A 15,940-nucleotide genomic window follows, 5' to 3' on the forward strand; every position below is an offset into this window, starting at 1 on the left:
ATTATGTTTTCAATTTCACTGATTGTAATTGGGGTGTTTAGGATTTTTATATCTTCTTCATTCAACTTTGGTAATTCATATGTATCTAAAAATCTGTCCATTTCTTTTCTGTTTTCCATTTTATTAGAGTACAGTTTCTTGAAATAGGTATTGATGATCCTCTGGATTTCTGTTGGATCTGTTGTGACTTCACCTTTTTCATTCTTAATTACATGGATGTGAGATTTTTCTTTCCTTTTTTTGATAAGTTTGGCTAAGGATTTATCAATTTTGTTTATTCTTTCAAAAAACCAACTCTTTGATTCATTGATTTTTTTTTTTTTTTTTTGGTACTGGAGATCGAACTCGGGTCCTTGTGCTTGCAAGGCAAGCAGCAGAACCATTGAGCTAAATCCCTGGCCCCTTCACTGATTTTTTTGTATCATTCTCTTAGTCACCATTGCATTGATTTCTGCTCTGATCTTTATAATTTCCTCCCTTGTATGAGCTTTGGGTTTTTCCTGCTCTTCTTTTTCTAGAAGCTTAAAGTTCAGCATTAGGTTGTTTATTTGAGCTCGTAATCCTCTAATTTATAATCCCCAAAGGGGCAATTTTTAGAGTCAAATATGTTGATAATAAAAATTAAGCCAGGACAATAAGCTACACTAAGATATTATCAAGACAACTGGGATGTGTTAACAGAGAGTGAGAGAGAGAGAGAGAGAGAGAGAGAGAGAGAGAGAGAGAGAGAGAGGGAGAGAGAGAAAAAGAGGTGCTGTGGAGGCTTGAAGTGTAAACTTGGGAAGGGCCAGGAGGAAAAAAATTAGGATAAGGAGGTGTGGGCTTCAGAATTCATTCTGAGTAGGGGACCTGAGTCATCACATAGAGTTTATTGGACAGGGCTAAAAATCCAGGTGGGGAAGAATGATGAGTCCTAATGAAGACAGATATTACTGAGCCAAGATACATTTTAAAGCTTTTAATCATAAAATAGAATCTACTTTTGGGGTCTAAACACTCTGGTTATTGCTCAGTTCTCTGCCACCTACACTTATCTCATGTTAGATATTTCACACAGAAATATCACTTGGCTCTTTGGGACAGTTTTATAACTGAACAGGGTATGGATGAGTGGCTGACTGTTTCCATTTCATGCTCTGGGTTTATAGGTGCAGGTTGTGTAGCTTTGCATTATTATTGAAACTGAAAAACATTTTTGAAGCTTCCAGCATATCAGGCTCTGTGATTTTTGGATAAAATCAGATTTTACAGTCTGTTGTGTACCCTTCATATTTCCTGTACTGAAAAAAAATGTTAAAACCAAGCAGAACATCTCCATTTGAGATGTCTTTGAGTTTTATTTGGTGTGGTTTGCATTGGGAAAGCAAAATTCTTTAAGTGTAAATTGTCATAAAGATGATATATCTTATATTGTTATTTTTACTATGATTTAGGAATGTCATGAAGTCCATGCTTCAAGCAGTGGCACTCTTCTGATTGGGTGGTAGTTTTTAAACTAAGCTGTTGCTGGGGCCTGGGTCAGTTTGACCCAGGTCTGCTTAAATCCTTGTAGGGATCATTTTTTGTCTGAAATGGTAAATCTCCTTGGTCCAACATGGTTCAGAAAATCTCCAGGAAATTTTCCTTGAGGATCCTGGGTAGCTTTGAATCATACTATTTATCCTGGTTGGGTAATGAATCCTTCTCACTTAGATCAGAAGTTTCAAGTAGACAAAATAGTCATGTGCCCGTGTGCGTGCGTGCGTCACTGGGGACTAAACTAAGGACCTTTACACTAAGCTTTATCTTCAGCCCTTTTCTTAGATTTTTTAATTTTGAGACAAGGTCTCACAGTGTCCTGAAGTTGCACAGGCTGGGCTTGAACTTGCTATCTTCTTGCCTCAGCCTCCAGAGTGCTGGGAGTATAGGCATGTGCCACCATGTCTGGCCAAAATAGTTATTTTCTATTTTTCTCCAATTCTTTCTTGCCACAGAATAAGTTCCACTGTATTCCTCCTAGCCTATATCTACCATGGATCTGCCAAACCAAATTTACAAAACTGAGCATAGCACTCTGTGTACTGGCCAGTGGAGGCCTATGTATATAAAAAGGTACATGGTAGTTTACAATATTTGTAACATAACCTTGATTGGGGTGGGGGTTGTGCTCAATTTTCTAAGTAAAAGATTACCCAAAATAATTTTCTATCAAGAAATATTCTCCAAAGCATCAAATGCTTAGAAAACTCTAAAGAAGCTCTCCTGTTTGATTGTGAAATCATAGTCACAGCTGGGTTGAACTGGGAACGGACTTTCAAGGTCTTGCAACAAAATGCCCTCATCTTTCCAACGAGAGGACTCGAAACAATGGAACTACCTTATACCTACACATTCCTGGTGGCCCAGTCAGGTCCAGAGCCCAATTATTGGCATCTAGCTTCATGTTTTCCTCACTATGTTACCAGCATGACAGGTGTCTCCTGATCAGAAAACCAGAGCACTTCAGAGAGCAGTTTCCTGACACCACGGGTGATATGTGAGCCAGCTGCATGGCGTATGCTTTGTGTTCTTTAGAGAAAATTTCAGAAGCTCAACTGTTTGTAGACGTAGGGCACATTTTTGGATGTATAGGTCATTCAGAAACAGCAAGGATGTTCTTCAGGGTCACAGACCTGACTTCAACACCTGCAATTTGCGCAGGTGACAAGTAGCTCTTTGATGAAAGGTAGAGACATTTATGGGAAGGGAAGAATGTAAATTGTTCACCATGCAAATATTTACCGGAATTGTCTCTCCCTACCAAGAGGAGTGTGTTGAGCAGGATAATTAGCTTTTATGGAGTGAATTCCCTTGTATCTGATCAGTCCTGTTCTGCTTTCTTTAAAATACTGTGCAATGATAGAAAATACCATTTTCAATATACGCTTCTCATGTGTTACATATGCATCCAGTGTTCATGTTTTCGAACCTCAGTTCAGAACTAGCTTAATTGTGTTGAAGTGGACTGTGCAAAAGGATATTTAAAACTCTGCTGTCTGAAAATTTCTGCAATAGATGAGCACTTTGACCATGTGGGAAAAAGATGTTTGTGGGAGAAAACTGAAATGGCTTTAGAGGGAATTCTGTCAAATGACTTAAAATGTGATGGATTTCAATTCTTCTATTCTCAAATAAAGATGAACACTCTAGGTATCCAGAAGAAACTCTATTATGAATCTATAACCTTCCTATTACTATGTTAAAGAGTCATTTTGGCATATCAATGCAGAAAGTTGAAATGTACAGTTTGTGTTCAAATTGTGTATTTGATTCTAGGAACTATTGAGGCTCAAGTTCCATTAATAGTGTTTGTAACCCTATTGCATAAAGTATATACATGAACTAGTATTTGGATCTAAAAAAATATTCCAATTGATTCTCCTTTTAGTGCCACCATGTAGAACAAAATATACTATCATTATACAGAGAGATTTATCAGTTCTTTTATTCTTGTTCTATGGCCACATGAGCTTCAGGAAGGGAATTTTTGATTAATGACCAACAGTTTAACTGGTGTGTTCCATAGTGTAATTTATAAGACACCAAAATGTACTAGTGTACTTCAGGATGACATTTACAGAGCAGATCTGCAAGATTTCTTCCTTAGTATGAGGTTCTAATGGAAAATTTCTAATTTGTTTGGAAGCAGAGCAAAGATAACTGGACTCCACTGCAAGGGATTTGAGATTAGTTCTTGGGAACAATAATAACTTTTCTGAGGTTTGCCCAGGCACATGGAAATGGACAAAGCCACTTTGGAAATACTTTCTGGCTCCTGTCTCACTCTGTTCTTGATTGCAATCCACTTCCAAAATCAAAGACCCCCCACTCCTCTTCCTTCTTTTTATCACTTATGAATACAGGGTCATTAACGATTTTCCAGAGCAATTCATGTAACATAAGAGGAAAGAGGTAAAAAAAAAGTAAGTAGGTAAGTGAAAGCATACTACTCAAATAAAATAGTGTTGAGCTCCTGCAAAGATCTCATTGAAGTGACAGTGTGCTCTCCCATCTGATTTGAAATAGTTTGATGGTTACAAGGAGATTATTTTGATTCCATGTTAATACCTGTTTGTCCTTAAGCACATTTTTAAACCTCCTCGCACTTCAATTTCCCTGAATTATAATCTGGGGAATATCAAGGTTTCTCTTATAGGACTATTATCAGGGCTAAATGAAACAAAATACTTAATTCAAGGCACATTCACATTTGCAAAAGTCCAATAAAAACTAGATACTTCATTACTAGTATGGTATAGTATTAGTACTACTACCACTGTACACGTATTCACTGCACAGCTTTTCATATAAACTGAGGAAATTCTCACCAAATCATTCATTCATTCATTCATTCAACAAAACATCAGAAAGATATTATGTGTCAGGGTAAGGGCTAAAGAGATAAGAAATGAAAAGCATGTATGTATTTTATATATTATAAATATATAATATACATATATGCATACTATAATAACTATCTATAACTACTTATACTAAATATATACTAATAACTACTTATATTAAATATATAAGTAAATGTATCAAATATCAATTTCCTATGGCTGACACAGAATTATTGACATATCTGGTTATGTCCTTTACTTTTGTCACATAGCAAAATGACGTGTGGGTATAGGACATTACTGAGACAAAAAGATGGAAAGTCCCATGGCCAGATGTTGTATTTTTTATGATTTAGTCCTATGACCAAATATTTAGGATTCAAATAAGCTTTAAATGAATAAGTTCATCATCAGCTAATGACTATTACTGTATTTTGACTTTATTGTCAGAGTCAAACCAGAGAGGACAATAAAGAGAGTATACTAAATTTGGTTTTGGTTTTGCTGTGGCTGGATTACTATCATCTAGGAGCCATTTAGCAAACAGACAATAGACACATGGTCTTATTTATAGCAATTTGTAGGGGACAAATGCAGTCCATTACGCCTTCTCTTCCGTAGTAGTTTAGCCTCTGAATTATCTCTGTCAGGTGGAGGATGCATTAGGCAAACACAATCACTTTGGAATGTAGGTGAATTGATTTCCAACTGGGGGGGGGGTGCTGGTTAATTAGGCAATGCAGTTTCCCCTGGGAATGACTATTTTACAAGTGGGGGAAATCTAGTGCAAGCAATTTTTAAAAACATTTCTTGAAATAAACTTCATTATTTTTTATTTTTTGGCAATTCAGAGACTTGCAGTTAAAATTATCCTAATGATTTATACCACTGATACTTCCCAACACGTGTGGGTAATGCCCAGCCTGTTTCAACTGCACTACTCTGATGGTATCACACTTACACCCTTCACTCTGAAATAAACATTTCCCAAAGCTCTCAAACAGATAATGCTCAGAACTTTCCCCTGGGTCCTCTTTTGAATTAAATCAATTAGGGGTAGGCCATATGTTCACCATATGTATGTCAACTTGCCAGGAATTCTTAACAGAAAGGGAAGAAGACATTTAAAAAAATCACAAATCACTTGAAAATACACAAACTGAAAAATAATCAACCAATCAGTTAAATCTCTATTTAAATCAAGAGTTAATTAAAATTAGACAAGATAATGTATCTCCTGATTATCATTATATATTGCATTTCTATTTTTTCCATTCTCATATGCAATTAATTTCTCAGGCAATATAGGGAATCAATCACCCTTTATCAAGTTTTCTTCAGCTGTTTATTCACCTGGAAAAAAGTGAAATGGTTGCTAGGCCAGTGGTAGTGAATCCTAACAAAGTTCTTCAGAATTCAATAATCTACAGACTATATGTAACAACACTTGGTGCATATTTTTGGATGTCCTTCATTAAGTAGATTGGAAATCCAGTTGGCTGGATCCTGATTATGCCGTGTTAGAATTAGGATGTGCAGAACAGGTCTTCTGATCTAATTTCTTAATTGTACAGGGGTTGTTGTTTGACTTTGTTCCACACTAAGGGTTTCTGGACATAACAGAAGTTCCATACCTACTCAACAATTGAAATATTGAGGAGACTAGGGGTTAGAGAAGTTGTAAGAGAACAGATCCTCTGACCCCTAAATGTTTTGCTTCTGTGCTATGAACATTTTCAAAGATTCTCCCCAAAGTTTCCCATGCCGTCCTATACTAAGTCTCTTGTTAAGCACAATGTTCTTACCTTGGCATTCATAGGGTCTGCCCAACCTCATTTCCTTCTCTCCTTTACACTTCTTAGATGTACTTGTGCTCTGGATCATATGTTCTTTGAATTTAGCCTCATATTTCCTTTTATTCTGCCTTTGCTCAAGCTGTTCCCATCATATCAATCATCTTTTCTACCCACCTCTACTTTTCAGAATCATGTCTGCCTCTTAGTGAAGGTAAGGGTAAATTCAGTAGAAGATTAAGAATTGGACCTAATCTGATTTAATAAAAAATTACTAGAAACAGCAAGCATCCGAGGTGACTTCCAGACAGTTGGCAGAATTATCCTCTTGAATGCCTGGTGTATGTACAGCAGCCATTATAGGGAGTTGAAGTCTTAACAGTGTGGGATAAAAGATCTGTCTATGGGGCTGGGTATTTAGCTCAGTGGTTCCACCGCCTGCCTTGCAAGTGCAAGGTCCCGAGTTCAATCTCCGGCACCTAGAAAAAAAAAATAAATAAATAAAAGGTCTGTCTGAACTCAGCCTTAGAAAAAATTTTGAACTATGCAGGAATTATTTTTAAGGCATCCTATTCTTCCTATCCCTCTTTGGCAACTGTTCTTGTTGTATGTGCTCCAAATGCAGTCCAAGTTGTTCACAGTTCTAGGTGCATTCCTAAACAAATTAGCTTTGCAAAGATCAAAATGGTAAAATTCCTTTCCTACTCAGTTGTGTACAATAGTAACAACAGCAGCAGCAACAATAACAAACAGTAATTTAAAAATTTTGTAATGTTTCTTTAATGAAAATGAGGCTATGAAAATATATGTCATCTATTAAACACAAATATGAAAAAATCACCATCATTTTCCATGTTTTTCCCCCTTGGGTTTTAACTATACATTTTTGTTAAACAGACGGTGTTGAAGTTGGAAAAGTGTATGTATTAGGGAAGATGTTACATTCTTTCTGAGTCCCATGTGTTTTGTTTAACGTAATGATCTCAAGTACCATCCATTTTCCTAAAAATAACATAATTGTCTTATCTTTACTGTTGAATAACACCCCATCATATATATATTTACATTTTCTTTATCCATTCATTTGTTGTTGGTGCCATACCTTGGGTATTGTGGATTGTGTTGCAATACACATGTGTGTGCAAGTATTCCTATAGTGGGCTGACCTTAATGTCTTTGGATATATACCAAGGAGTAGTACAGCTGGGTGGTTCTACTGGTAGTTCTAGTTTAGTGTTTTGAGAAACTTCTACACTGACTTCCATAAAAGCTATACTAATTTATATTCTCACCAACAGTTAAGAGTGTTCTTCCCCCTAGTCCTTGCCATGCTACAATAAATTCTTATCTAGTATTTGTCATGTATTAAGAACTGTTTTAGAATATGTATATTTTCTTTTTGTTCTCATAATGAATTTTTTGGAGTAAATATATTATTCCCATTTTATAGATGAGGAAACTGAGAGCTATAGAAGTTAAGTAACTTGTTCAAGTTACCCAGTTAGTAAATGAAAAAATGAGGATTTGAATCCAGTCAGCCTGGCTTCAGTGTGCTTTCAACTGTGATGTGTATCTTTAATGTATATCCCTTTTTCCCTTAAGACCTGAATCTGGGGTATGGTCAGTGTGATATAGTTAATTCTGCTTCTACTTGTCTATCCTGTCTGAAATCTCTCTTTGGATTTTTGAAGATACAAACATTTTCCCTTTCTCTTTTCTTTCTGTCCTTTCTCTATTGAGTAGAGTCCATTTTATGATAAACTTGGTTTTCAAATAATTGAGTCAACAAATATTTAAATCACATTATATATAGTGCTTCCATGTTCCACTTTTAATCTTAGGAATTATTCAGGGCCACTGTCCATGACTTTGACCTTGGATTTACTATCCTTTTCCTGCTTCTTCAAATTTCTTCATTTATTGAAAGCACCTACAACTCTGTATAGCTCTGCCTTTGAGCAACATGCACCATGAAGTGTAGTTGAAGCTATTTTACTCCTCTCCAGGCTGAATGCTATCTTCCTTTTCAATAGTTCTCTGCAGAGTTCCATGATGACTGTTTGTATCTAAAATCTAGTTCATTAATTTTTCTACAATATCCCCTAAATATGTGAGATCAACCATTTACACTTTGAATGAGGGATTTTTGGTTCATAAGTTCCAGACACAGGTACAGAAGGGCCTTGTGGGAAAAATACATAATAAATTTATTTTCCTATTGATATTAGGGCAAAATCATGTATAAAAAACTAAGTCCCCTTTATTTGTATTTTGGCAAAGGTCCTTGAGTTAGAGATGCATAAAATCACTCAGTCACCATGGCAATTATAGAAATGTTTATAGTATAAACTAGAATGAAGGCAGTGACAGTAATCATAGACAAAGACAATATGATAGTCGGGATAAAAAGAATAAGGAACAGCTGTATGGGGAAAATTTACAGTAAGAAATGCTAAGCCATTTTTTTGATGAAGATCACATATTTTAGGGAGAGAACCACTTGTACTTGAAGAGAACATAGATTCGAAGAAAAAATAATGAAGGAAATGGGAGTATTCCATTCTATCTTATCTCTTACAATAATAGGAAGTAAACAGACAAAATGAAATTAACCCTTGGGACTCAGTTCCCTGGTGAGTTTCTTGGAACCTTTCAAAAAGGATGGGCCATATGGTAAGGAGTCCCTTTGTGACAACACAGACTTGGATGCAATTTCAAGGATTATAAATCCTCTTGTTTCATCCCATAATTTTATGAACAGCTGGCACTGGGAAGTATAACATTGCACTATTAAGTGCCTATGGGTCTTTAAAAAAAATATCTTCCTAAGTAGCATCCAGATTTGGCCCCTGGAAAACAGAACATGGCATTACTCCAAGATGGTCATTAATCTGCCCCCGTAGGGCAGTGTTCCCACATGGGGACCCATCCATACAGGTCTGCTGTAGTGATCTGTTACGCCATATGGGGGAAGACAAAACAAGAGATTGAGCAACAGAGAGACACGTATAACTTGGAATTCTGGCAGAAAAAAAGGAAACGAGGGAAGGAAGCATTACATATTGTCTATAGAGCTGAGCAGGGGTCAAGTAGTTAATTATACAACCATTGCTAGGTCTTAGAGTCTGTCATACTGACATGGAGGGGGGAAGAGAGAATTAGTAGGGAGAGTAAGTGTTTCTGGAAAGGTACCAAGTTAAATATCCTCCGTGTGGGATCCTTCAGGGCCAACTAAATGTGATAGGACACTATTATGTTGGAACACTATTGTGTTGTGTGTACAGTGCCTTCATGTGACACAGAGATGACCTCAGTGAGGAAAGACATAAAGCCCTGCACATGTACCGCGGTTCTTTATGTTGGTCCATAGATCTTATGCTCTTTTTCTGGGTCAGATTTCACCCACCCTTTGCCCCACCCTAAGCTGCAGCCAAACCAAACTGCTTTACTCTTTAGAACTTGGGCCTGTCTGGAAGAGAAAGAGATGACTGGTGGAATGTGTAATTGGGTGGTAGATGGATGCAGCACCCATACATGAATGAATAAATGCTTGTGTGAAACAGTGAATCCCAGAGCCAGTCAGCTAGTTAGTACAAATGCTAATGGCAGTTAGAGTGTTTATCTCCCAGAAAAGGCACTGAAAGATGGCAGGGTAGGGCAGTAGCAGGTAAGATGGGCAGAGTAACATATCATAAGAGAGAAATAAAGACCACATGGGAGAAATTTTGTCACTTTCTTATTTAAAACAATCTTCCTCCTATATTTTGCTTCTACACGGTGCTTCAGTTACATAACATATACTTTTCCATTAACTTTGAATACTTTAACACAGCAACGAAAAGCACAATTTTAATGCAACTTTCAGGATTCACAGAATAAAGATGTTAGGAAATGAAAACTGGGAAATAGAATAGCCAACACTGCAGAGTATATTCCCTAGCTCAACTCAAGTTAAGACTGGGCTAATGTCAGCTTAGCTAAGTAAAGGCAAGTCTGGTGATCCAGGAGAAGAAAGAGAAAATAACAGCCTCATTCTTTTAATCTTTCAGGAGATGGAGCTCACTAGCAGGTAGGATCTCAGGGCTCTGGGAGAGCTATTGCCTGGTGCAGGCACGGACAACAGGAAGTGGGTGCAAACAGACCTCTCCTTGACATAAATACACACAGACTTAACCTATGGCTGAACTTCTGCCCTTGAGTGATCAGTGCCATTAGGACAGAGGTCAAAAGGTTGCAGTGGGACAGAAAATGGAGCCTTATTGAATGAAAAAGAAAATGAAATATTCTTTTGTTAGCTTCCCTCTGTGGTTTGTATAGCTACTGTGATGTCATAGTGTAGTCCAGAATGGGAAAAACAAGTCAATGATTTATCACAGTCTGAGAAAGGCTGCTTGAAACTCAATTAAGCACTGGAAGAAAAATCATATTGAAGACCCACACAACAGTGAGTCTCCTTGCTTTCTCTTGTGCAGAAATGATCTGTCTCTAGAGATAGTAAGATGGTGAGAGAGCAACATCAGGAATTTCTTCTTCCCATTATATGCAGAGTGAGGAAATGCAGATGTAGATTCACAGCTGTGTTCCCTGGCCACTTCTCTGGCAGGCTAGATAAAAGTGTTTGATGTTTAAAGCTGTACAGTCTGAGAGCACATTCAAAAACAATGTATGGAAAAAATTCACATACACTCACATACATACATATTCGAACACATACATACAAATCATCCATAAAAAGGCAAGGAAATGTGATGTTTGCCTGGAATATTGATTAATCTCATAGACAAATACAGGAATTAGATATTTCTTGCCTTGTTTGGCTATTTACACCTTTTTGTTGTTGTTGTTGGAACCAGGTATTGAACTTGGGACCCTGTGCTTGCAAGGCAGGCGGCAGCACCACTGAGCTAAATACCCGGCCCTATTTACACCTTTTTAAACTTGAGCATTTTAAAAGTTCTGCATGATCCTATTTCTTCCAGAATGTTTTTCCAGGGTAAAAAACTCTGAGCATTTAAAAGAGGATGTAAAAGACTAGCTTATTTTCCAATTAATCTAAAATTCTGCTGGTAAAGATAACATTACCAAAAAAATGTAAGAGGGGCCAGGGATTTAGCTCAGTGGTTCCGGCGCCTGCCCCATGAGCGCAAGGTCCAGAGTTCAATCCTCGGTACCAAAAACAAAAAAGTAAGAAAGGAAATTACATTATATTGCTTGTGTTTTTTGTGGTTGCCAAACTCTAAAATGTCTGGTTTTATCTAGAACTTTCACTGCTCTGGGTTGAAATTTAGCTGCATGGTTTTTTTTTTTTCTTCCTTAATAACTGGACAAATAATGAACTACTGCTTTTCAAACTGAGTTTTACATTCCAAATTATCAAGCGTGTTTTTTGGGACACATGCTATTGTTATTTCTAATATAGTTTTCAACAACTTGCCTGAGTGCGCTCATGGTTATTATGTCTTATGGCACCCTTGTGTAAAACCAGCACAAGCTCTCAGAAATGAGGCTTTAGCTCCTTACAAATGCTGAGCGGATGTGAACACCCTCTTGGGAGATTGATGAGTCCTATTAACCTTGTTGCATAGATGGGAACTAAGAAACAAAGTGACTCTAAGGATTAAGAGGAAGTCAATGTCAGCACCAGGATTAGAATTCACACTTGCCTGGTTTCTCAGCCCATGACCAGCTGCCCCATGGATCACAGCTTTGTCTCCCTCTGTGAGTGAGGGGACAGGGTGTTTCCAAATGTTAAAGGAATCCTGTTATTCTCAGGCCTATGCCTTGTAGGAAGGTTCCTCTTTTTAATAAATTACAGAGCTGGGAAATAACTTTGAGGTGATTTATTCTAATCTCACTTTATAAGTGAGAAAAAGGCCATAAAAATGCTGGAAAAAAGAATAAAAATGTCCAGCCTGCAGTAACATAATAGGGAGGCAAATTGTTGTGGTGAAAAGTGCTGGAGAGGGTAGAATTTGGAGGCCTGGTCTGAAGTCTGGTTTTGCCTCTCACTGAACCTCTGCTCTCTCTGTACAACACAGAAAGCAATGTTGCCTTTAGTGTTTTATAAAGATTAAATATGTGAAGCATAGAAGATATTGGTGCACTTCATTATTTTTCTACCTTCTTTCCTATTATAGTTGTATAATTTCTCTACATGAAATAATACTGAAATGTATCCACCCAAGTATTTAATCCCAGGCCAATAGCATTTTGTGGAACTTTAATCTTAGGATTTTGTTGAACAGAATGTGAGGAATTACAGTCTAAATGTAGCCCAGGGCCCTGCAGTGCACTGAGTTTAGAGATGCCCAGAGTTCTCAGTAGTGAGTTTCTTTTTTTTCTTTTTTTGTTAAATTCTTTTATTGGTACATTTTTAGGTATACAACACAATTACATTTCTCATTGGGAATTCTACCTTTACATAATGCATCTTGGTTCTTATTTTTTCCCCATTCCTAGCCCTCCCTTCACCCCCTCCATCCTTCCCTATTTACAAAGACTTTATTTCCATTTTTTCCATTTCTCATCATTTTTCCTTTTCCTTCTTTCCTTTTCCCTGCCCCTCCCACTACCCCTACCCCTTTGGACCTTTTATTCCTATTTTACATTATTGATTATTCATTCTAATCATTGGTACATTTTAGGTATACAATATAATGACATTCATCATTGGAAATTTGCACCTTTACATAATCTCTCTTGGTTTTTATTTTTCACCCTTGCCCAGCCCTTCCTTCAACCCCTCCATTCCTCCCTATTTACAAAGATTTTGTTCCTATTTTTCCATTTTCTCATATTAATCCCATTCCCTTCTATCCTTTCCTCTAGCCCTCCCACTTCCTTCCCCTTTGCCCCATTTCTTCCTATTTCACATTACCTATTATAGATTTTAGTCCTTATTTACACTTTCAGTTTCTCACACCAGAGAAACTGTTTGGTATTTATACATGTGTGTCCTATTTATTTCACTTAAGAGTATTGCCTCAATGTGCATACACTTAGCTATAAATGTCTCTAATTTCTCATTTTTCATGGCTGAGTAGTACTCCGTTTTATTAAAAAACCCACATGTTCTTTATCCAGTCTCCAGTTGATGGGCATTTGGGCTGTTTCCAAGTTTTAGCTATTACAAGCTGTGCTGCTATGAACATGGATGCACCTATGTCACTGTGGTATGATTCTTGTAATTCTTTGGGGAAGATCCCCAGCAGTGGAATAGCAGGGTCAAATGAGACTTCCAGTCCTAGTTTTTTGAGGTATCTCCATACTGATTTCCACAGTGGTTGCACCAGTGTACACTTCCACCAGCAGTGGAGCAGGGTTCCTCTTTCCCCACATCCCTGCCAGCATTTGTTATTGGTTGATTTCATGATAGCAGCCATTCTTTCTGGAGTGAGGTGGAATCTCAGCATTGTTTTCATTTGCATGTCTCAAATGACCAGTGATGTTGAACATTTTTTCATGTATTTATTTGCTATTTCTACTTCTTTGTCTGAGAAATGTCTGTTCATTTCAGATGCCCATTTTTGGATTGGGTCTTTAAATTTGGGAGGTCTGATCTTTTTAAGTTCTTTATAGATTCGAGATAATAGACCTTTGTCTGAGGAACAGCAAGCAGGTGAAGATTTTTTCCCACATTGTGGGTTGTCTCTTCACACTGCTGGTGGTTTCTCTTGCTGTGCAGAAGCTTCTTAAGAAGAGATCCCACTTGTTGATTGTTTGTGCTAGTTCATGGGCAACTGAGGTTTTATTCATAAAATCTTTTCCTACACCAATGTCTTCAAGAGTTCTACCTAACCTCTGTTCCAACTGGTTCAGAGTTTCTATTTTAATATTTAGATCTTCAATCCATTTTGATTTTAGTTTAGTGCATGGTGAGAGATATAGGTCGAGTTTTAATCTTTGGCAAGTTGAAGCCCAATTTTTCCAGCACCATTTATTAAAGAGGCTATCTTTCCTCCAGTGAGGGCGTTTGGCTCCTTTATTGAAGATGAGATGGCTGAGTGTGTCTGACATTGTTTCTGCATCTTCTAATCTGTTCCACTGGTCCTCAAGTCTGTTTCTTTGCCAGTACCATGCTGTGTTTATCACATTAGCTTTGTAGTATAGTTGCAGGTTAGGGATTGTGATACCCCCTGCCATGTCTCTGTTATCTAGAATTGCTTTTGATATTCTGGGCCTCTTCTTGTTCCAAATGAATTTTTGGATTGTTTTCTTGAGGTCTATGAAGTATGCTGCTGGGATCTCAATTGGAATTGCATTAAATCTATATAGTGATTTTGGAAGTATGGCCATTTTCACTATATTAATCCTTCCTACCCAGGAGCAGGGGATGTCTGTCCATTTTCTGATATCATCTTCAATCTCTCTTTTCAGAGTGCCATAGTTTTCAGAGAAGAGGTCTTTGATTTCTTTCGTTAGGTTGATTCCTAGGTATTTCAGTTTTTTGAATGCTATTGTGAAAGGAATTATTTGCCCTATTTCTCTCTCAGTGAACCTGTCATTAGTATAGAGGAAAGCTATTGATTTTTGTGTTTTGACCTTGTAACCAGCTACTTGACTGAATTTGCTACTTGACTGAATTGTCTAGAAGACTTTTGGTGGAGTTCTTGGGGTCTTCTATATAGAGTATCATGTCATCTGCAAATAATGACAATTTGACTTCTTCATTACCTATCTTTATCCCTTTTATTTCTTTCTCTTGTCTAATTGCCATGGCTAATGTTTCCAGAACTCTATTGAACAAGAGTGGTGATAGTGGACATCCTTGTCTTGTTCCTGATTTGAGTGTGGAGGATTTCAGTTTTTGACCATTTAGTATGATATTGGCTGTTGGTTTTTCATAGATGGCTTCTATCAGTTTGAGGTAGAGACCATCTATTCCAATTTTTTGTAGGGTTTTATCATAAATGCATGTTGGATTTTGTCAAATGCTTTTTCTGTGTCTGTGGAGATAATCATATGGTTTTTGTCCTTGGCTCTATTGATATAGTGTATTACATTGATTGATTTTCTTATATTGAACCATCCCTGCATCCCTGGGATGAATCCCACTTGATCAGGGTGTATGATCTTCTTGATGATCTTCTGCATTCTGTTTGCCATTATCTTATTAAGGATTTTTGCATCTATGTTCATTAGGGAGATTGACCTATAGTTCTCTTTTTCGGTTGAGTCTTTCTCTGCTTTGCGGATCAAGGTGATGCTTGCTTCTAGGAATGAATTTGGGAGTATTGCTTCCCTTTCAATTTCATTGAAGAGTTTAAACAGTAGTGGCAGCAGTTCCTCTCTAAATGTCTTATAGAATTCAGCAGTGAAGCCATCAGGCCCCGGGCTTTTCTTAGTTGATAAGTTTTTAATTACATTTTCAATTTCATTGGTTGATATTGGGTTGTTCAGAATTTTTAGGTCTTCTTCGTTCAACTTTGGTAATTCATATGTATCTAGGGATCTGTCCATTTCTTCTGTGTTGTCCATCTTATTGGCATATAGGTTCTGGAAGTAGGTATTGATGATCCTCTGGATTTTTGCTGGGTCTGTTGTCATTTCACCCTTTTCATTCCTAATTGCATGGATTTGGGCCTTTTCTTTCCTTTTTCTGACAAGGTTGGCTAAGGGTCTGTCAATTTTGTTGATTCTTTCAAAGAACCAACTCTTGGCTTCATTGATTTTTTGTATCATTCTTTTAGTCTCCATTGCATTGATTTCTCCTCTGATCTTTATAATTTCCTCCCTTGTATGAGCTCTGGGATTGTCCTGTTCTTCTTTTTCTAGAAGCTTGAGGTG

This window comes from Heterocephalus glaber, unplaced genomic scaffold (genome assembly GCF_053883595.1).
Source record: "Heterocephalus glaber isolate CG9 unplaced genomic scaffold, H.glaber_assembly_v1.0 deba00001577, whole genome shotgun sequence".
NCBI classification, from domain to species: Eukaryota; Metazoa; Chordata; class Mammalia; order Rodentia; family Bathyergidae; genus Heterocephalus; species Heterocephalus glaber.